Source organism: Pipistrellus kuhlii, unplaced genomic scaffold (assembly GCF_014108245.1).
Source record: "Pipistrellus kuhlii isolate mPipKuh1 unplaced genomic scaffold, mPipKuh1.p scaffold_m20_p_23, whole genome shotgun sequence".
Classification (NCBI taxonomy): domain Eukaryota; kingdom Metazoa; phylum Chordata; class Mammalia; order Chiroptera; family Vespertilionidae; genus Pipistrellus; species Pipistrellus kuhlii.
In genome coordinates, this window is record NW_023425522.1 from 637,565 (window position 1) to 659,233 (window position 21,669).

Here is a 21,669-nt window from a genome sequence, read left to right on the forward strand (position 1 = left end):
AGCACAGGGCTCTTCCATTTCTTTTATTTGTGACATGTTTGTCTCCACATTTGGGCTGCTTCCCTGTATTTGTTTCTATGTATTGGGTAGAGCTGCCATGTGTCCTTGAGTTGGTAGAATGGCCTTGTATAGTAGGTGTTCTGGGGGCCCAGTGGCTCAGCCTCCCGTCACCTGAGCTGGGCACTCTAGGTGTGCCCCTGTGTGGTCTGTGTGCACAGTCATGTAGTTGAGCCTCGATTGCTGTTGGTGTCAGTGGGAGGAGTTGACCTCCAGGCCAATTGGCTGGGAGGACCAGCTGCCACTACAGTGGGAGAGCTGCTTTGCAGGAGACACCCCTCTGGAGCAGTAGGACTTTGGTGCTCCTGACTCTGGCTCTTAAAGTGTGTTGCTTGTGGATGTGTGGAGTTGTGGGTTTGTTATGGTCTGAGCTGTCCACCAGGTGCACTGGGTCTGGGGCCTCCACAGAGATGCAAAGTCAGCCACTCCCTGGGGCCACCTGGCAGGAGCTACAGAGGGATCTGCAGACAGCTGACATTTGCTATTTGTATTGGGCTTGGAGGTGGCCAGGTGAGGCCCAGCTGTGAAGCAAGGCAGGCTGGTGCTAGGGTCAAATTTTGGACCTTTTATTGATTGCTTTGGAGCACACCATCACCAGCTGCAGATTGTTTGAGAGATTTTAGCAAAGTGTGAAGCCTGTGGCAGGACAGGCCATTCATAAGTAAAAGACGCTGCACACAGGGGAGAGTGGCTGTAAATTGTTTGAAGTGGGGTCTCAGGGAATCACCAGAGTGGAGCAAACAGAAATGGCTGCCAGTCAGCCCTGAGACCAGGAGGTCCCAGCGTAGGAACAATGACCCCTGCAAGCACCTTCATCTTTTTTCTTTTTTCTTTTTTTAAAATATATTTTATTGATTTTTTTACAGAGAGGAAGGGAGAGGGATGGAGAGCTAGAAACGTCAATGAGAAACATCGACCAGCTGCCTCTTGCACACCCCCTACCGGGGATGTGCCCGCAACCAATGTACATGCCCTTGACCGGAATTGAACCTGGGACCTTTCAGTCCACAGACCGACGCTCTACCACTGAGCCAAACCGGTATCGGCAAGCACCTCCATCTTGAAGAAAGCTGCCCCAAGTTCCTGCCTTGATGCCAGACTATCCAGTTCCTCCTCCTATGTGTCTGGGCCCCCCAGAGCTGCCACCTGGTGGCTGGCACTGGAGCTCAGAGGGAGTCCAAGGCCCTTTAAATGAAAAACCTGGGTCTCCGGTAGCCTCTGTCACTGAGCCAAAATCCCTGCTGGTTTTTATAGCCCGTAGTTGTGGGGACTTCTCTTCCCAGCTCTGGACCCTGGCGGGGGAGAGGGTTCTTGCTCCTTCCGCATGGAGGCCTCTGCAGAGACTATCTCCTGACTAATAAAACGGCACACGCCTCCGTCCCTCCTTCTGGCCTCAGTGTGCTTCCTTCTTTACTTCTCTAGTTGTAGGACTTCCACCCAGCCTGCTTTCAGGTGGTTCTGGATGACAGTTGTTCTGTATTTTAGTTGTAATTTTGATTTGTTTGTGGGAGGCAGCGAGTACAGGCATTTACCTATTCCACTATCTTGGTTCTCCCAAAGGGAGAATCTTAAAAGTAGCAAGAAAAAAGCAGTCAGTTACTTACAAGGGAGTACCCAGATGACTGTTAGCTGATTTCTCAACACAAACTATGCAGGCCAGATGGGAATGGCCAGAAATATTCATAGTGATGAATAGGAAGGACCTACAACCAAGATTACTCTACCCAGCAAAGCTGTCATTCATAATTAAAGGTCAGATAAAGATCTTCATGGATAAGAAAAAGCTAACCGAGTCCATCTCCACCAAACCAGTATTATATGAAATGCTGAAGGGTATTTTTTTTTTTTTAGAGGAGAAAGAGGAAAGGAGGAGGAAGAGGGAGGAGGAAGAAGGGATTAAAAATATGAAGATAAAATGGCAACAAATACATATGTATTTAGATTCAACAACTGAATCTAAAACAAGAAATCTAATGAACAGAATGAACTGGTGAACCTATGGACACAATAGGAAGGTGAAGGTCTGGGGCGGGTTGGGAACCAAGTGGAGGGGCAACAGGGAAAAAGGGAGGACATCTGTAATACTCCCAATAAAGGTGTTTTTTAAAAAATGAAAACACATCATCTGTTGTATTGGGGGCCGGGGGAGGAGGGGAGAGTCATGCCTCATCCACTAGGGGCGGGGAGCGCTGGGCCGGGCGGGGAGCAGTGGTTCTCACGGAGCAAACGCGCTCTGACTGCAAGTCCCCGAGGACATCCCTGCTGGGAGAGGCTGGAGGCTGAGCCGGGATGCACAGGACAGCCTGCACAGCATGATCTGCCAGTGCCAGCACTGCCAGGGGCTGTGGAACCTGGGAAACAGTAGTGACCTCGGGGATGCCACCCCTGTGCTTTTGAAGGGAGAGTCTGGCAGGTTAGCATACATTAAAGAAATAATTGCACTTCTGTAGATTTCATTGTAATTTTTGCAAGCTAAGAAGATAAAGTGCAGAGTGAGGCGTGAAGCTTTCCGCTCTGTGGAGGGGATAACTTTCAGGCGGTCTCTCCAGGCAGGAGGCACAGCCCCAGCAAAGGCTCAGAGGCAGAAAGTCCAAAGGCGTCTGCTGGGAAGGCGGACACCTGGAGTGTCTGAGGAGACAGGAGAACAGGACCAGCCTAGGGAGCTTCCAGAGGTGGGGAGAAGGTAAAGGCCAGAGGCCCACTCACTTTGTCCAGTTTAAGAGAACTACAACTCCCCGCATGCTGTGTTTGGGGGACTGAGCCACGGGCCTGCAGAGGCCCTGTGGGTGGGAGTGCTGCTTTCCTGGGACCCAGCCTCTGCCCCTTTTCTCAGTGCCTCCCTCTGATAGGCGGGGAAGAGAAACAGGAACAGAGAAGAGGAAGAACAATGTTTTCATTCCAAGCAGATAGGGGTAGGGAGTTGGGAAGGAATAGGGTTTAGGATACCTTTGAGATAAGCCCAGAAATCACCACTGTGGCCTAAAATAGCACTGCAAGCAGACGTTTTGCCAAATCGGACTTAATTGAGTGGCTCTTCTTGAGGCCAGCAGGATGTGGATGGAGCTGGGTAACACTGCCCCCTGGCGCCCCCTCTAGCCAATTACACACAGAGGCTCTGGTCTCCGGACAGGACAGGAGCAGGGAGCATTCCAGAGGCCGGAGATGTGACTGGGGGGTGCCTGGAGGCCCGGCCAGGTGGGGAAAGCAGTGGAAGGGGCCTGGTTCCTGTGATGTTCAAGTGAACGAATGCCTGTCCCTTGGGATGCTGGGGATCCTGGAGAAAAGCCGTCCTTTACCGAGTGCTGGGCATTGGTGGTTCTAGGCCATCACTGCCCTGTAGATTGCCCAGGAAGCTGAAGCTCAGAGAGGTTCACAAATGGCAGAGCTCAGATTGGAGACTAAAGCCACGCTCTGCCTGTGGGTCACGTGTTCGCTTGGCAGACAGTCAGTGACCACGCTTCTAGGGCTTGGAGTTGGACAGAAGGGAGCGAGCATCCTGTCCTCTGTCAGTGAGCACAGTCATTCCTTTATCCCAGAGTTATGTAAGGGTTAAACTCCACAAGCAGGCAGACAGGGAGGGAGGGAGGGAGGGATGGCGGGAGGCCACCCAGGTGGCAGGGTGCAGGAAATGCACCCTGGGTAGAGCCAGCCAGATTGAGGTATCTCTGTGCACTATCAGTGTTGGGTTTCTTTACTTGGAAGGAGAGAGAGGGGGAGGCGGTGGTGTGGAATGTGGGTGTTCATTTTCCTTTGATAGGGCTTCCCAGGACCTGCGGAGAGAGCTGCTCAGCACAGGCACGGACGGGGCACCCGCCCCAGGAGGCCCCCGGGACCCTGTAAGCCCTCATCCAGCCTGGGAGACCGAGGAACCCTAGAAAGAGTGAGGGGTGGGTGAGGGCCATGAAACCAGGGCGGCCCTCCGCGGCCTCCAATTTAGCCCTCCTGGTCCCGTTTACTTCCTTATCTCCTGGCAGCCAGTGGGTTGCTGGGAAATCAGGGCAGCCTTCCTGATGGACAAACAAAACGAGGCTTGCTCACAAAAGGCGAGGGGAGTTGCCTGGGCCTCTCTGGCTCCTCTCCAGCTCCCCCAGCCCCTGGCTGAGGCGTGGCTCCTGCTTCACCCTCCATACTGGGAGGCAGGGAGGGGGGCTGCCAAGCCATTCAGTCAGGCCAACCTGGCTGGGTGCCCCTTGCACTGGGGGTGACCGGAGGGACGATGGCAGAGTGGGGTGGCTGGGAGTCAGGGTTCACGGGAATGGCTGCCTCCTCCTTCCCGTCAGCTGGCTGGGAAGGCGACTTGGAGAGGAAGCCAGGCCCACAGGTAGCAGAGAAAGCCATCCAGGGGAACCGCAGAGAAAGCAAACAAACGGGGCTTTGTGTGGCTGCAGACCAGCTCGGCCGGCCAGCCAGGCCTGCGGTAGAGGGGCGGGTGGGGGAGGTGGCGGGCCATTGCCCAGCGGCCAGGAATTGGGAGTGCCACTCTGTGGACAGGATCTGGAGCCCCAGCCTGGCTCAGCCCCAGCCCTGCCACTTCACTCCTAACAGATCTCGGCTTGTTTGCCCACCGAACCGGGTCGTCACCAAAGGAGAACCGGGAAGCTAGGCACCGGGCCCAGCAGTGCGCTCCCATCCTACCCTTGTCCCATTGTTGCTGGGAGGATCAGGTCTGCCCCAGCTGCCGGCCCAGCCGGGTCTACCGGGAGGGCGAGGATGGCCGCTGGAGCTGTGGGCACAGGTCTGTGCTGTGAGCCTGGCAGCCCAGGCCCAGGGCCCCAGACTTCCCCGCAGTCAGGGCGGAGGCGCCCCGGGTGGGAGAGGTCACCGGGCTGGAAGGCGGGGCCGCGGGGGCGGGCGGGCAGTCCGCTCTGGGCCCGCCTCCAGGGCAGGGCGGCCCGGCGGTCAGCGCCTCCGGGGCCATTTCCTCTCCGCTCCGCCCGGAGGGGACCCAGAGGGCGCGGCCAGAGGCGAGCCGAGCTTCCAGAGCTGCCGTCCAGCTGCTCCTCACGCCCCGGCCCCCTCTCTCACCCCGCCCTCCGCTCCCAAGCTCCACGCCCCTCGCCCCCCATTCCCGTGTCCGGCGCCCCCGCCCCCAACTCCCGGCCCCCGCCGCCCGCTCTGGCCGCAGCGCCCACCACCCTGGCCGCGGCCGGGCGCCTCCAAGGCCGGACCGGCCCCGCTGCGAGGGGCGGAGCCTCCGGTCGCCATGGCAGCGAGGGTCCCGGCGTGCTTCGCGGCCCCGGACCCCGCCCCTTCGCTGGACGCGGGTTCCCAGCCTGCAGCGCGGCGGCCCCTCGTGCGGCTGGGGCGCCCCGGCTCGGCCGCTCCCGGAGCCCGCAGCCCGCAGCCCGCGCTCCGCTGCCCGGGCGCCCTGCGCTCCCCGGGGCCGGCCCCAGGGCTCTGCGAGGCGCCCCTCGGCCGCCGGCTGCACTCGCGGTCGGGCACAGGAGGAGGGGGCGAAGGAGGAGGGGCTCCAGTGGGGAGGGACTCAGGCTTGAAATAAAAAAGAATTTTCTGTCCTAAGCATTTCATTTTAAATTAACCTATCAGGTTATTAACATGTTGATTTTAGAAAAACCTACAAATTCAGGAAAACAAGTAAAATTTCTCTGATCCCACCCCTAGGACATAACTATTCTAAACATTGTTTTGTAAACATACAACAAACATAAATACAGTGAATATAAAACACACCCGGCTTGGTAAGGTAGTTGGTGGGTTTGATAGCTTCCCCCTCACTGCACGGGGAGGACGGCTTAGCACAGACGTGGACACAGGACAAGCTAACAATCCGCACGCTCCCAGGCTCCAAAGTCACCTTTGACTCCCCTGGCCCCTGCCAGTGTGCCATTGCTTCTCTTGTAAATACCAGTTGGTTCTGCTGTTGTATGTAATGCTCCTTTTCCTGTGAGGGTCTGCAGAGAAAAGGAACCCGTTCTGGCAGAGCTTCCGGAAAGCCTCTCTCCGCTCTGCTGCCACCTGCCGCTCCAGGAGCCTTCCCTGGGGCACGAGCTCTGAGAAGCAGTGTGGGCCTGGGACCGGGACAGTGAACGCTGTGGGCCCAGCTGAGATTCAGATTCCAGCAGCAAGGGGCTCTCACCGCCCCAGATGGGCAAGGGGACGGCAAGGCCTCAGGCCTCAGCCTCATCTGGGTGGTCCTGTGCCCGCTGTGCTCAGACTCAAAGCTCCCTTGTTGGTCCTGTGACCACCCTGCCCCCTCTCTGTGTCCCCTCCCTGGGGCCTCTCCCTGGGGGCACGTGGGCCCGGCACCTGGCAGAGCCTCTCTCAGCTGCCCTTACCCCAGCCTGTCCCTGCTGCCAGGCCTCTTCTCCCTCATTCCTGAACAGTCCCATCGCCACATGCAAGGCTGTGCGAAACAGGCCTTGGAAATCAGTTGCCAGGGATGGATTGGCATTTAAAAGGCATCCAAGGATGGGAGAGGGGGAGGAGCCAAAGAGACAGGAGCATGCAGGGCCCTGTTCCCAGCAGCAGCTGGAGTGAGTGGATGGAGAGTCGCCGGTGCTCCCTCCCTGGGAATGGTGCTCCCTCCCTGGGAATGATATCCGGCACCAGACACTGTGCCCCACGCCCACCGCCGGCTGCCACCCTGTGTGCTCTCCGGGTGACAAGATGCGAAGCGATGTGAGCCTGAGCCAATGGTACTGTAAATTACCTTCTCTGAGCAGGTTTATTCATTTATAAAATATTTAAGACACATTTCACTTTACCTGTAGCCAGGAGGCTGTCAGGCGGGAGCTGAGATTTATGTTCAGGACACAAGGACACATGTATTTATCTGGATTTGCTCTTCCGGACTCGGGGCTCCTGCACTGTGGAATGTAACCAGGTGGCGTGTGTGTGTGTGTGTGTGTGTGCGTGTGTGTGCGCTCGCTCTGCGCTGTGTGTGCAGCGTGTCTCGGTGTCTGTTTTGAGGGATTCTGTACATGGGAGGGTGATGGTTCCTGCACGGTTGCATCAGGCACACGATGAGTCTGTGCTGGGTTGCCGAGGATGTGCCGTGACTGTGATGGTGTGTACAGTGGGTGTCTGGGTCTTCCACTGGGCGATGTGTGGTTGTGCGTGTGTGTCTGGGTAGTGGAGGTGCGCTGAGGGGCTGTCTGTCCGAGTGTCTTTGGCGCTCACATGTGTGGGGTGTCCACAGCGCGGGCGAGGCTGTGCTCCGCGGTGTGGTGCATGGATCCGTGGGCGGGGGCCCGTGTCTGCCTGTGTGTCCTATGTCCTGGGGTGTGAGGCCTGTTCCGGGCCCCTGTGGAGTGTGGTTGGGACTTTCCCACCCACTCCGTCGCTGGCGGAGGTCGAGGCCACTGGCTGGGCTGCATGTGCTTTTCCCCGGGCCTAGACACCCACCGAGAGGACCTCAGTACCTGGCCAACCTGAGTTCGCGGCCGGGCCTCAGGCTCCGGGAAGACTGCTTTGGCGCGGCAGGAACACTGACAGCCTCGGAGCCTCTTCAGCAGAAATGGGCCCTCCCCGGCCTGTAGCCCAGAGACCCTGCGCACTCGGCAGGGTGACGTAGGGCCTTTCACAGATGGGAAGCAGGTCCGGAGGGCGTACGGCCTGTTGGTGGCCGAACGCAGAGCAGGGCTCTCTGATTCCCTGCACGGGGCAGGCCCGCCCTGGCCTCAGTTTCCTCTTCGGTTACACAGTGCAGAGCATCGGGCTGGAATGGCCAAGGCACAGAGGAGTTGGGGGTTTGCCAAGGATCACTGAGTAGAATCCAGCCAGGAGGCAGGCAGCAAGAATGCGGAATGATGGGAAGATAGATCCCTGCTCCGGGCCCTGAGTCCCAGGAGCGTCCCAGCTCTGGGGGTGACTGCACTTGGGACGTTGTCTCTGTCCCTTCCCCACCTGCAGCCCCTGCCCAGATGGGGCCCAGTGACCCAGAACATGGCTTCCTCAGCCTGTGACAGCCCTCAGCTCCCCCTCACCTTAGCAGCTAATGCATCTGTCACTACTTTCCTAACGAGGCTGCTGAGGCCCCTCTGGGACGGCTGCCACCGCAGGCCGGCCAGCACGAGGGGCGGGCCCGTCTCAGGGTCAGGTGGGAAAGGGGGGACCAAGCCCTCTCCTGCCCAGAGTCCCCAGCCAGCTCAGCTCTTGGGGGCATGGAGGCCCATCCAGGCCGCCAGCCAGCTGTGTGAGGGCGGGCGCCGGGGGGGCCCTGGGAGGCAGGACGTCCACACCAAGCACCCGTTATCCCTGGCACCGTGACTGTAGTAACAGTACTTCGTCGGGTCACAGCAGGTTTGCAGCTAGAGTGCAGGGCTGAGGTCAGCTGTGATGTGGGGGTCCATCTCCCTGCCCGGGGGAGTGTGGCCCGGGGGACACAGGGACCAGCCAGGCTGTCGCTGTCATTGCCATTCCTGTGGGTCACAAGCCGAGGCAGGCGTGCAGACTGCGTGTGTGTCTGCTGGGGAGGAGCCTGAGCCGGCTGGAGTGCTCTGGCACCTCAATGCTCAGCTAGGACGGAATGAGGCCGGAGGCCCAGATTCTCGCCCAGGCCACTGCCCACCTCTCTGGGCTCCTCACGGCCTAGAAGTTTCCTTCCAGCCCCTCACCGGAGTGAGACTCCGGCAGCCGATGCCTCCTTCAGTGCTCCCTGCCCTCCCTGCCAGAGCCCTTAACATCCGCCAGCAACAACCAGACTGCAGGATGCCCGAGGCACTGCCCCAGGGGACGCCCGGAGCACGGCAGCACAGCTGCTGCCTCAGGCTCCCCTGCCATTTTGTCTTAGCCCCTGTGCTCACAGAGCCCTCCGCGGTGGGGGAGGGGGGGGTGAGCTGGGAAAGGCAGCCGCTGTGAGGGCACGGTTAGCATTCCGTCTCTCGCTCGCTCCTGGCCCGTTGGTGTTGATCCCTGTTGGTGCCAGGCACTGTGCTCTGTGAGGCTCCTGCCGCCGCCCACAGGCCCGTTGGAAGGCCCAGCCAGGGTTTGGGGTTAAAATTCAAACGCAGTGAGCAGTCGCTGGGGAGTTTCACCGTTTGTAGCTGTCTTCCCTCAAAGCTGTGACTGTGGCGCTGACTGCATCTGGTTGTGCCGCAGCCCCCGCCCCCGCCCCCCAGCCAGGCCAGGAGGTGTGGCTAGGAGCAGCTTCCGGAGCCAGCTGCTCAGGTTCAAGTCCCCCCTTGGCTTTATGGTGGCGAACAAGCGCGTTTAATTGCTTCTGCGCAGGCCTGTGGGGCCGGCCGGCCGGAGGGCTGGGGGGCAGCAGGGCCTCAGCGGCTGAGTCTCCCTCCTGGCACCCCAACCCCTCATTCTCTGACGGAAGTGCTGGGCGGGGAGTGGCTGGCGGATCGTTCATTCATGTAATTTAGGGCCCTCCCTGGTGGAGCTCAGCCCCGGGAGGCCTCTGCTTGGCATGCAAGCCCTTTTGGTCTGGCTGCTAAGCACAGCCCTGTGCCCCCTGCTCTGTGCCACCCTGCTCTGTACCCCCTGCTCTGTGCCCCCTGCTCTGTGCCACCTGCTCTGCGCCACCCTGTTCTGTACCCCCTGCTCTGTGCCACCTGCTCTGTGCCACCCTGTTCTGTACCCCCTGCTCTGTGCCACCCTGCTCTGCGCCACCCTGCTCTGTGCCCCCTGCTCTGCGCCACCCTGCTCTGTGCCCCCTGCTCTGTGCCCCATGCTCCGCGCCACCTGCTCTGTACCACCCTGCTCTGTGCCACCCTGCTCTGTGCCCCCTGCTCTGTGCCACCCTGCTCTGTGCCCCCTGCTCTGTGCCCCCTGCTCTGTGCCCCCTGCTCTGCACCACCCTGCTCTGTGCCCCCTGCTCTGTGCCCTCTGCTCTGTGCCACCTGCTCTGTGCCCCCTGCTCTGTGCCCCCTGCTCTGTACTCCCTGCTCTGTGCCACCCTGCTCTGTGCCCCCTGCTCTGTGCCCCCTGCTCTGTGCCACCCTGCTCTGTGCCCCCTGCTCTGTGCTACCCTGCTCTGTGCCACCTGCTCTGTACCCCCTGCTCTGTGCCACCCTGCTATGTGCCACCTGCTCTGTGCCACCCTGCTCTGTGCCCCCTGCTCTGTGCCCCCTGCTCGCCCCCTGCTCTGTGCCCCCTGCTCTGGCCACCCTGCTCTGTGCCCCCTGCTCTGTGCCCCCTGCTCTGTGCCCCTGCTCTGTGCCCCCTGCTCTGTGCCCCCTGCTCTGTGCTCCCTGCTCTGTGCCCCCTGCTCTGTGCCACCCTGCTCTGTGCCCCCTGCGCTGTGCCCCTGCTCTGTGCCCCCTGCTCTGTGCCACCCTGCTCTGTGCCACCCTGCTCTGTGCCCCCTGCTCTGTGCCCCCTGCTCTGTGCCACCCTGCTCTGTGCCCCCTGCTCTGTGCACCCTGCTCTGTGCCACCTGCTCTGTACCCCCTGCTCTGTGCCACCTGCTCTGTGCCACCTGCTCTGTGCCACCTGCTCTGTGCCCCCCTGCTCTGTACCCCCTGCTCTGTGCCACCCTGCTCTGTGCCACCCTGCTCTGTGCCCCCATGCTCTGTGCCCTCTGCTCTGTGCCACCCTGCTCTGTGCCACCCGCTCTGTCCCCCTGCTCTGTCCCCCTGCTCTGTGCCACCCTGCTCTGTGCCCCCTGCTCTGTGCCACCCTGCTCTGTGCCCCTGCTCTGTGCCACCTGCTCTGTGCCCCTGCTCTGTGCCCCATGCTCTGTGCCCCCTGCCCCATGCCTTCTGCTCTGCTGCCACCCTGCTCTGTGCCCCCTGCTCTGTACCACTCTGCTCTGCGCCACTGCTCTGTACCCCCTGCCCTGTGCCCCCTGCTTTGCTGCTACCCTGCTCTGTACCCCCTGCTCTGTGCCCCCTGCCGTGCCCCCTGCTTTGCTGCTACCCTGCTCTGTACCCCCTGCTCTGTGCCACCCTGCTCTGTGCCCCCTGCTCTGTGCCCCCTGCTCTGTGCCCCCTGCTCTGTACCCCCTGCTCTGCGCCACCCTGCTCTGTGCCACCTGCTCTGTGCCACCTGCTCTGCTGCCACCCTGCTCTGTGCCACCTGCTCTGCTGCCACCCTGCTCTGTGCCCCCTGCTATGTGCCCCCTGCTCTGTGCCACCCTACTCTGTACCCCCTGCTCTATGCCACCCTGCTCTGTGCTCCCTGCTCTGCGCCACCCTACTCTGTGCCACCCTGCTCTGCGCCACCCTGCTCTGCGCCCCCCTGCTCTGTGCCCCCTGCTCTGCGCCCCCTGCTCTGTGCCCCCTGCTCTACGCCACCCTGCTCTGTGCCCCCTGCCTTGTGCCCCCTGCTCTGCGCCACCCTGCCCTGTGCCCCCTGCTCTGCGCCCGTGGTGGTCATGGTGCCACTCAGTGTGCGCCAGACGTCTCCGTCTCCCCTCCCCTCCCTTCCCCTGCCTTTCAGAAGCTCTTCACTGCGGGGACCAGGGCCCCTCCCCCTCTCTCACCCTTGAATCCCTCCCTGCCCCTCCAAAGGGAGCCCCGTCCCGGGATCTGCCTGGTCCCTCTCGTGGGTGCAGCAGCCAGGGTGAGGGTGTGCTGTGCCCTAGACCGCAGCTCCTGAGGGCAGTGCAGACCGCAGCCTCTGCGTCCTCCAGGGAAGCACAGGGTTTGGCTGCAGTGCTGGCCGAGCCCCTGCACAGGCTGGGCCCGGCTTGGCCGGGGGGTGGGGGGATGGGAGCGCGGTGCGGAGGAAGCCTGAGACAGGTGTTCCCCGGGACCTGCCTGCGCTCCCCTCCCCCAGGTGCGGCCCTCTCCCCTCTCCCGCTCCTCTCTCCGCAGCAGGAAGGTGGGAATGAAGAGGCGGCTGTCATGGGCTTTCTCCCAGATGCCCTGCTCCTTGCCCTGCCCTCTCCTCATCCTCCCGCCGAGCCCTCCTCGCTGCCTCTTCAGCACCTCCTCCCGGGTCCGCATCAACCACATCGTCACTGGCTCCCCAGCATCCCTTTGCAGCTCGGCAGGACTGGCCTCGGCCAGCGTGCTGGTGAGGGTCAGCTCTGCCCGCAGGCTCCGCCTGGCCAAGGCGGCCAGAAAGGACTTGAACTCTAATGTGACAAGAACCTTTAGACCAGTGCTTCTCCACCTTCCAATGCCGCAGCCTTTAATACATTCCTCATGTGAATGTCTGTGTTTTCCAGTGTCTGTGGTGGGCTGACTGGGCTGCTGGGTGGGCCTATTCTGGTTTGCCAAGGTCCCGGCGTGTCCGCCCTTCAGCCAGAGCTCGGACGGAGGTGCGGGGCCGACGCCAGGTGGCATCACGGCCCTCCCTGGTGAGCGAGCGATCGGGCGGACACTGGAGGGGCTCTCCCAGCATGCCTGGGGGCTCTGTGCCCTTCTTGGGCCGCCCCCCCCCCCCAAAGGTGAGAACCGAGGCTCGCCTGGGTTGAGCAGCTACCGAGTGCCAGATCTGCACGAAGCTCTTCGTACTCGGTAGCCTGTCCCCACTTCTGAGGGGGCTCGGCCTGAGGCTGGGGGTGACGCAGGGAGCCAGTCACTCGGGGCAGCGGCAGAGCCTGGCCGTGCAGTTTGTGCAGCTTCAGAGCCGCGCCAGGGACCCTCTCAGGTTCCCCCCAGGCTGTGGGCTCGCGGGGAGGGTGGCCGTGCGTGTCTGTGCTCTCCTGAGGCGGGCGCGATGCTTTGCAGGGGTCCGTGCTCAGTACCTGTGTGTGGCTGGGCGGCTGGAGGAGGGAGCTGTGCAGAGTTCCCACGGTGCCTGCGCCTCCATCCCGGAGCTGGGGCAGGGGCTGGGGGGAAGGAGACCTGGGAACTCCAGGCGTCCGGACACAGTGGGTTCAGAGGGGGTGGGGAGGACGGCTGCCGTGGAGGCGGGGTGCTGGGGCTGGCCACGGCCGGTCAGGGTGCTGCCTGGGGCACGGCGCCGAGGGGGTTGGAGGCAGCGCTCTCTGACAGCTGGGCGGGAGCCTTGGGGAGGCCGAGGGGTCCTATCTGGTGGCGCCTGGAGCACTACCAGAGGCCGCATGGTCTGGTGCTCAGTGGACGGAAGGGAGGGCTGATGGGCGAAAAGCTAACATGGGTAACAATCCAAAACCACCGTGTTTGCTGAGCACCTACTGTGTGTCAGGTGTCAGGGATGTCACTTGTCCTCTTAAGATAACAGACGAGAAAGCAGCTCAGAGAAGGTAAGGCCAGCGAGCAGAGCTGGGGACCTCTTCTCTCTGGTCCACGTGGGACCCACGGACGCCACGTGGCTCTCTGAGGCCCCACAGCCTGTTCTCAGATATCCCACGGTGGTCCTTCGGGTAGAGCTGCGTCTCCCCGGCCCTCTGGGGCTGCTCCTGGGTACTGAGGGGCCAGAGGAGGGCCCCAGCCCGACCCCTCAGAGTGACTCCAGCAGACAGGACCACCGTCTGCCGGGCCAGCCACTGAGGACATTTTCCACAGTCCTGCCTGCAGGAAGGTGGGTGCGCACGGCCGCCGTCACTGCTGAGAGGCCCCGGCTGAGGCTGAGCGTGCCCGGGCCAGCGCTGTCCGGGCAGGCGGGGCACAGGCCACAGCGGAGAGACTGGCCGCTTCTCAGTCCCCAGAGCCCGCCCTGCGCCCGAGTCTCAGCGTCTCTCGGGACGTTTGGGACTGGCCTCCCGCCACCGGCGCTGTTTGGGGGAAGCTGGAGTGGGCTGTGCAGTGTGAGGGGCCTCACGGGGGATTCCTGAGCCCCGCAGACCTGGGCCATGGCCAGCCTGGAGGGGGAGGGCAGCCTGTGCCGGGGAGGGCAGCCTGTGCCAGGCAGGGCACATGAGGCTGGGACTGCACAGCTAGGGTTCCGGCCTTGGCCTCGCTTCCAAGTGCCTCACCGTCTGGCCTTCAGTTGTCTCGTCTGGAAAATGGGCATATTCACAGCATTGGCCTCAATAATACCAAGCAGTCAGTGAAACTGCACGCCCCGTCCGGAGCCCGGGAGCACTAGGGAGGCGGCCTCTTGCCTGTGGGGCGCTGCCATTAGAGGTGTGCCTGGAACTTTTGGCTAAAATGTCCCATTTCTCATCCTCCCGAGGCCACGGTGGGATGTGGCACGGTGCTTCCTGGACAGCTCCCGCTGGGCGGTGAGGGCCTGTGACCGGGCCTGGCCAATGAGACTCGCGTCCCCAGGGGCCTGTCTGAGCAGCCTCCTGCCAGCGCCCAGAGGTGAGGTGTGAACGTGAAACAGACTTCTGTTGTCCTAAGCCCTGGAGATTTGAGGGTTTTGTTACAGCAACGCAGCCCCCTGCCTCATCCATCATGACTGTCAGGCGCCATCATCACTGTCCACGCGTGACCGTCAGGCCCGGCAGGGAGCCAGGAGCTGAGAGAGGCCCACGCCGCTGACTGCTGACGGGCGTGGGTGTTTCATTGGGAACCTTGCTCACCTCAGCTGCTCGCCGGTGGTCACAGCTCGCTCGTTCGTTTGGCGATGTCTCTTGAGCAGCTTTTTGGAGGCCCGTGAGCCCCAGGCTGTGGGAGCTGTGGGAGCTCTGCAGAGTGGCCGGCACGGGCCTCCTGGCGGGGCTTCGAGGCGGGGGCGCAGAGAGGGTGGGATGGCGTCAGACGTGCAGAACCCGGGTCGAGGGAAGGAACGAAGGCCGAGAAGTGGCAGGGACCTGGGCAGTGGGGTCAGGCCAGCAGGCACAGGGCCAGGGAGGGCCAGGCGAGAGGGAGATGTGCCTTTGGCCCAGGGCTCCGGGCGGAAAGAGGAGGAGAAATTGTGGGTAAGAGGAAACACGCAGTCGGAGGCAATTGCAGCCGGACCGCGGATCCGCGTGGCAGAGACCTGACAGGCCGGGGGGAGCTGGGGCTGGGCGGCACAGGGAGGGAGAGGGAACGGGGCGGGGGTCCTGACGCCCCGCACGGTGCCGGGAGGCTGGGGATCCAAATGGAGCCCGTGCACAAGTGACGCCGGTGAGTGGGCCGGACACTGAAGGGGAATGAGAACCACCTTCCCGCCCAAGAGCAAACCACTGGCTTAGAGTGAGGCCTAAGCTGGGAGGGGGCACATGCTTCTTTTAAAAAATACATATTTTTATTTATTTCAAAGAGGAAGAGAGAGGGAGAGAGAGATGGAAACATCAGTGATAAGAGAGAATCGTTGGTTGGCTGCCTCCTGCATGCCGCCTTCTGGGGATTGAGGTGGGGACCAGGGCCTGTGTCCTTGACGGGGAATCAAACCCTGACCTCCTGGTTCATGGCCGGGCATGTTTCTCCCTGTGTCTCTCACGAAAGAAGAAGGGACTTATCTCTTTAAGATTTCACCGTTCAGAGGGAGGCTTTCCTGTCTTGAATAACTGTGGTTTTTTTACTCATTCACACACACTTATTGAGGCCATACTATGTGCCAGGACCATTCTAAGTGCACATCAGTGAACGAAGCCGGGACCCGCCCCCGCAGGAGACAGCACTCAGTGTTGGAAGGTGCTAACGTGATGAGAGGAGATACAGCAGGGAAGAGGCTCAGGAGCTGAGGAATGGGGGAATCAGGCGGGCCTCCTGGGCAGGTAACCTGGGGGCCGGAGCCCTGAGGGCGGAGGGGCCGTGGCTGTGGCGGAGGCGCTGCAGGCAGAGGGCGCAGGCCCAGGCGATGTGCCCAGCGAGCGGGCGGGCTCTCGAGGCCTCCTTCCCGGTGAGGCACAGGCACAGAGGCGCGCTCCCCGCTGACTCTGGGGCCCAGAGCAGAGGCCAGGAGCAGGTCCCTGCGCTGCGGGCCCAGAGGCTGCAGCCACTGGGCAAGAGGAGCCCGTTCCGCCTTACCCCTGCGTCCTGTCTCCCTCCTCCTTCCGGGTCCTGTGCTTCCCTCTGCCTCCTTCCTGCCTCCCGGCGCCTCCCCATGCACGGCCCGGCGTGGCCGCGGTGGGAGCGCCCTTCCCCGTGAGCCTGGGAAGCTCTTTCTGCCTGCCTCCCTCTTCTCTGCAGTGTAAGTGCCCCCAGCCTGGCCTGAGCGAACAGGAACTGGCTTTTACATCCTCCCCCTCCACCTGGGCTTCTCTCAAAGGTGAGGCTGGGGGGACGAGGTGAAAAGCCCCCCAATATAGAACGGTGAGCCCTGAGTCCCTGCGGCAGGACCTGGACGGTGGGAGGATGGCCACACCTCCTCACTCAGCACATTGAGCCTCGGGGACTCCCGAGTCCCCCACGCCCCGTCCCTCACAGTGAGCGTCACTATTCCCCTTCCAATAACAAGGGCTCCCGACAGGTGAGGGTGCAGAACACAGGCCCAGAGTCTGGAGACCGGCCCCTGCGGGCTGGGTTCCAGTTAACCCTGCAGCCCCCCCCCCCCCCCCCAGCTCTCCTGGCTTCAGCTCTGGTCCCCACTGCTCCCTTTCGTCTGCCAGCTGACCCCACCCCTGCGGCTGCCTAACACGCAGGCCCCGGGGGTGCTCCAGTCCCACCTGGAGCAGCTGCCCAGCCCCTGGCTGCCCCCGAGAACCCCTTCCCGCAGAGCTGTCTGCTCCCACCCACACCCTCCCAGCCCCGCCTCTGAGCCCTGATCTGCTCCTCCGAGCCCACTGTGGTCGCGAGGCCTGATCTGGAGCCTGTTGGGCCTTGGGAAGGGGGCCCTGCCTGGGCTCCAGATGCGTGTGAGGGCGTTTGCATGGGGAGAGGGCCTGGGGCTTTGCGAGTACCTCGCCCAGGACACGCACATGTTGGAGAGGCTCCCAGCGATGGAGGCCTGCTTGTCACGGAGTGGAGAGAACGAGAGCCCGGGGCGGGCAGTCCCAGAGCTGGCATTGCTGGAGGAAGTCCTCTGTATGTACACTCACTCCTAATGCCAGCCCGCTGTGGCATACGGGAACTCACACACACACACACACACACACGCCCTTCCTGCTGCTGGCAGTCACGTTCACGGACTGCTCATGCTCTCCACTGCCAGCCAGCCCTCTGCCACACAGTCATACTTGCTTCAGGCTCTGAGGACACGAGCACATACCGAGGTCACAAGGACCATGACTCAGAAGCCACCTGAGAGAATCCAAGATGGCTGCACAGGTAAACACCTAGCCGCAGCCCCACACAACAATTTCAATAAAATACAACTAAAATATAAAATGGACACTGCCCAGAACTACAGGAAAGTCGACTGACTGGAAATTCTACAACGAGAAGCAAGGAGAAAACTAGAAGGAAGCGTGGAGGAACTGTAAAAGCCTAAGGTACGGAGACACACGGCCTGCGCGGAGAGGACGGAGCCGGAGAGGAGGGAGGCCGAGTGCCTGGCAGGCGTTCCCTAGCGGGAAGGAGATAAAAGCTCCGACTGTGCTGGGCCCCAGTTCTGCCTGTTCTGAACCCCAGTTCTAGGCCAGACCCCGGGGACCCAGGCTCATCCATAGGGAGCTGGGCTGTAAGGTGGAACCCCGGGGGAGCGGCGAAAGGAGGTCCCAGAGGCGTGCACATTGTGCACAGAGAAGGGACGGCAGGCTGTGCCTCGGGATTGCCCTGGCAGGAAGGAGACTGGGGCTCCAGACTGCTCTGAATGCCACCTCCAATCCCACTTCCAACTGAACTGAGCCCCAATACCGGGCTCATTGGGGGAGAGCCTAGACTAGGGGTGTCGAACTCAATCAGAGAAGGGGCCAAAATCTAAAATCCAGCCTAAATCGCGGGCCAAATGGTTTACTGAACAGTCATAAACTGTCAATGTGATGGAAACGCAGCGGAGTGCAGTGATGACAGCGCGGTGCGGGCCACATTGCAAGGCCTGGCGGGACGGATTTGGCCCGCGGGCCTTGTGTTTGACACATGTGGCCTAGACTGTTTGGTAGCAGGCGAAAATCGAGGGCACCTTTCTCTCAGAGGTGCTTGCAGCGAGTACTGAAGAACCCTGAGACCCAGGAGCCCCATAGGGTAGGGCTGACGGAAGCCAAGGCTGTAGGCTCCACCCTGAAACTCCGCCCCATCAGGGAAGCTGCGAAAATGCCGAGACGAAATAGATCACAAACGAAAGAAATGAAGGACAAAAAGCGACTGGATATAGAGTTCAAATCTACACTTGTAAGGTTTTTCAAGAATTTCCTAGAAAAGATCAATAAGACCTATGAGGATATGAAAAGGGATCAACTAGAATTAATAAGGAATCAACGAGAAATGATAAGGGATCAACAAGAAATGAATACATTGTCTGAAATAAAAAAAAATATTATACAGAGTCCTAAAATCAAATGGAAGATCGCAAGAATCAAGTCAAAGATTTGGAACATAAAGAGCCAGAAGACACTCCTCCGCAGAAGCAAGAAGACAAGAGAATCCAGAAAATTGAAGATAGTGTAAGAAACCTCTGGGACAACTTCAAGCAAACCAACATCAGAATTATAGGGGTCCCAGAAGATGAGAGAGAGCAAGATATCGAAAACATACTGAAAGAAATAGTGACAGAAAACTTCCCCCACCTGGTGAAAGAATTAGACTTACAAGTCCAGGAAGCGCACAGAACTCCAAACAAAAGGGATCCAAAGAGGACCACACCAAGACAAATCATTTAAATTAAAATTCCAAGAGCAAAAGACAAAGAGAGAATATTAAAAGCAGCGGGAGCAAAGCAGGTAGTTACCTATAAAGGAGCACCCATATGATTGTCAGCTGATTTCTCAACAGAAACCATGCAGGCCAGACGGGAATGGCAAGAAATATTCAAGGTGATGAATAGTAAGAACCTACAGCCAAAGATAATCTACCCAGCAAAGCTATCACTCAGAATCGAAGCCCAGATAAAGAGCTTCACTAATAAAAAAAAGCTAAAGGAGTTCATCACCACCAAACCAGAATTATATGAATTGCTGAAGGGGAATCTTTCAGAAGAGAAAGTAAATAAAGATAAAAATTATGAACAACAAATACGTAACTATCAACAAGTGAATCTAAAAACCAAGGAAATTAAAAAAAAAAATCTGATGAACAATATTAACTGTTGAATATAATAGAATCAGAGGTATGGAAGGGGAGTGAACTGACGATTCTTGGGGAAAAGGGGAGAGGGGGATGTGGGAAGAGACTGAACATAAACTGTGCACCTATGGATGAGGACAATGGGGGGTGGGGAAAGGGCAGAGGGTGGAGTGGGAACCTGGTGGAGGAGAGCAATGGAAGGGGAGGGAGGGAAAGGAACATTTGTAATAATATGAACAATAAAAATTTATTTAAAAAAAGAAAAAAAAGAAGCCACCTTAGAACTTGTCCCATGATCATACGCATGCATGGACACACATGTGCACACAGCCACAGCGGAGGCTTCTCTGACTGCTGGTGTGGGATTTCTCAGTGCTGTCTCACCCCTGCCCCTGGAGCTGGGGTCCCCCAGAGGCCCCGGGGCTCCCTGCCCCCAGGAAATGCTTGCCCGCTGGCTCAGTGCGGGTCCCAACGGCCTTGTGTCGCGCTGGCCCGGGCCCGGGCCCTGAGTGGGCAGGAGGTGTCTTGCTGTGCTCGGGCCCCTACCCAGCTACACCTGGCAGGTGAGCCTCCGTGCCCTGTGCCTACCAAGGGCTCGCCCTCCCCTCACATAGGTGGGGAAACTGAGAGGAGAAAGTGGGTAGAGGCTGCTTCCAGGACCCAGGCTCACCTTCCTCCCATCCCTGCCTCACTGAGAATGACAGCCCCCTCAGAAGCTCACGCATTCTGCAAATGGAGGCCTCCAAAGAGGCCCAGAGAGGGCAAGGGTCTTTCCCAAGGCCACACAGCAAGTCCATGGCACAGGCTGACCAGACGCTTAGTTAGAACTCTCCCAGTGGGGACGCCTGCATACCTGGTAGGGGAGCTGAGGGAGAGCGGGCAGAACGAGGAGACAGGTTTGTATCCAGCCTCCCCTCTTCTCGCTCCTGTTCCCTCTCCCCTCCCGGTCTGTTTGCAGAATGACTCGCAGGAGTGCAGTCCTGAGGGATGGAGGGCAGGGCCCAGGAAGTTCAGGAACCTCGCCCGGCTCTGGGGATAGAGGCTGGAGATTGGCAGCCTGTGTGCGGGTGCGGAGACTGAGGCCTCAGGAAAACACGGCCGCTGTGGACCTCCTTACCCAGTGTGAGCACACACACACACTCACACACACACACACAGTGCTCACGCACACGCTCACAGGTCAACGCAGCGGCACAGCCTCCTGCCTTCTTCCGGGACCTGCACCTCCACGTGGGCTGCCCCAGCTCGGCCCCATGCACAGCGCGCTGCAGGCGATAACAGTGCTTGTGGGCACTGAGTGTGACTCGAGTCGGACCCTTAACTCCTCCTGGCCCCTAGGTGGGTGCTGTTCATTCACCCTGTGGCCTGGGTGGGATATGGGGTTGAGGGCCACAACCTCATGCAGCTGGCAAGGTGCAGGGGGCTGGAATGGGCGGGGCGGTGGGCGGAGCCTCTTAGAGGCCCGGGGTGAGGCTGAGAGCAGGCACTGGACACCGAGGCTGCAGGGCTGGCAGGGAGCTGGTGAGCCCAGGAGGGAAAGGCGGGAGATGAGGCTGGGGCCCTTCGGGAGCCTCCACAAGGGAGGGCTCACATCTCTCCTTGAGGGAATCTTCCCCCCCCCCCCTCCCCCAACAATGTCTGGGGCACCTCTGAGCAGCAGCAAGACATTCATCTCCTAGGTCCCTGCAGCCTCATGCCGCGGAGGGTCCGCCTGACCGAGCAGCCCTCGAACCCAGTGCCTGCAGGCCCTCCCCACAGCGCTGTGGTGGCTGTCCTGCGGGGGGCGGCTGTCCTGCGGGGGGCAGCCTTGCTTGGCCAGGTCCGTGTTTCCGATAAGCAAATTGGATTTGTGTGCATCCCTCCTGGTTCTGTTAATAGCAGGGCAGGTGGCTCAGGGCCACCAGCCTCTCTGTCCCAGGCCGGGCTCCCCTGCCGCCTGTCTGTCACCGGGCACAGCGCAGGCGGCCCTGAGGGTGGCTCTGCTGGCCTTGGGGGAAGGCCAGGGGACGGTGCATCAGGCCCTCCGTGTCCTGAGGAAGGAGAGTGCGGCCAGGCAGGCCCACAGCGGCTGTCCTAGGCGGAGGGAGGGCGGGGGAGCCAGAGCGGCTGCGGCAGAGCGGGAGCTGAGGCCGAGGCAGGTGGGTGGCACAGGATGGCAGGCCCTGGGGTGCTGTAACCGTGTGGGAGGCGGAGTGCGGAGGGCTGCGGGGGGATGGCGTGGCGTTCAGCGGCCCCTCTGGCTGCTCTGTGAGGCTGGAGGCTGCAGAGGGCTGCACTGGTCCCGCCAGGCCAGGCGCAGGGTGCGGGTGCGGCTGTGAGCTGGGTGCGAGGAGCGGGAGCTGTGCTGAGCGTGGACGTGTTCTGAAGTTAGAGGTGGGCGCTGCCCGGCTCAAGGACACCAAGAGCCTTGGAAAGAGCAGGTTGCATCTCAGTACAAACTCTTAGACTCTAGGGTCCTGGGCACACCAGGGTGTCTGACCAGATCCAACTGCAGAGACGCCAGCAGGAAACTAAGTCCTGGTTCTTTTTCCTTTGTAGTTTATGTACTTTCCAACTTTAACAGTTAAATGTGGGCCTTTCTCTCTAAAAAGTAACTGCTGTGACAGGACGGCTGGGGCTGATAGAAGGGCCGCTGCACCGCCCGGCTGTGTGTCTGCTGGCGCTGACGGCGGGTTTGGGCAGCGATTCTCGGGCCCGGGCCCACCGCTGGGGGCCCCCCCTTGCTCACAGGGGCAGGCCGGCCACAGAGCCAGAGGCCTGGGGGCCCATCGCCGGCGGTGCCTGAGCTGTCTGCTGA

At 60.6% G+C, this 21,669-nt stretch overlaps 1 protein-coding gene and 1 long non-coding RNA gene across 3 annotated transcripts in view; one reads left to right on the forward strand and one right to left on the reverse strand.

Moving 5' to 3' along the window:
• The window catches only part of RAI1 (retinoic acid induced 1), a 125,793-nt gene that overhangs the window by 16,987 nt on the left and 87,137 nt on the right, over positions 1 to 21,669 (forward strand). The gene's annotated exons all lie outside the window — the stretch shown is intronic.
• Positions 193 to 20,178, reverse strand: LOC123652934. Its single transcript, XR_006742517.1, has 3 exons — positions 20,167 to 20,178; positions 5,226 to 5,233; positions 193 to 368 (listed from the first exon to the last, which is right to left on the reverse strand). It is a non-coding gene; the product is annotated as an uncharacterized LOC123652934 (long non-coding RNA).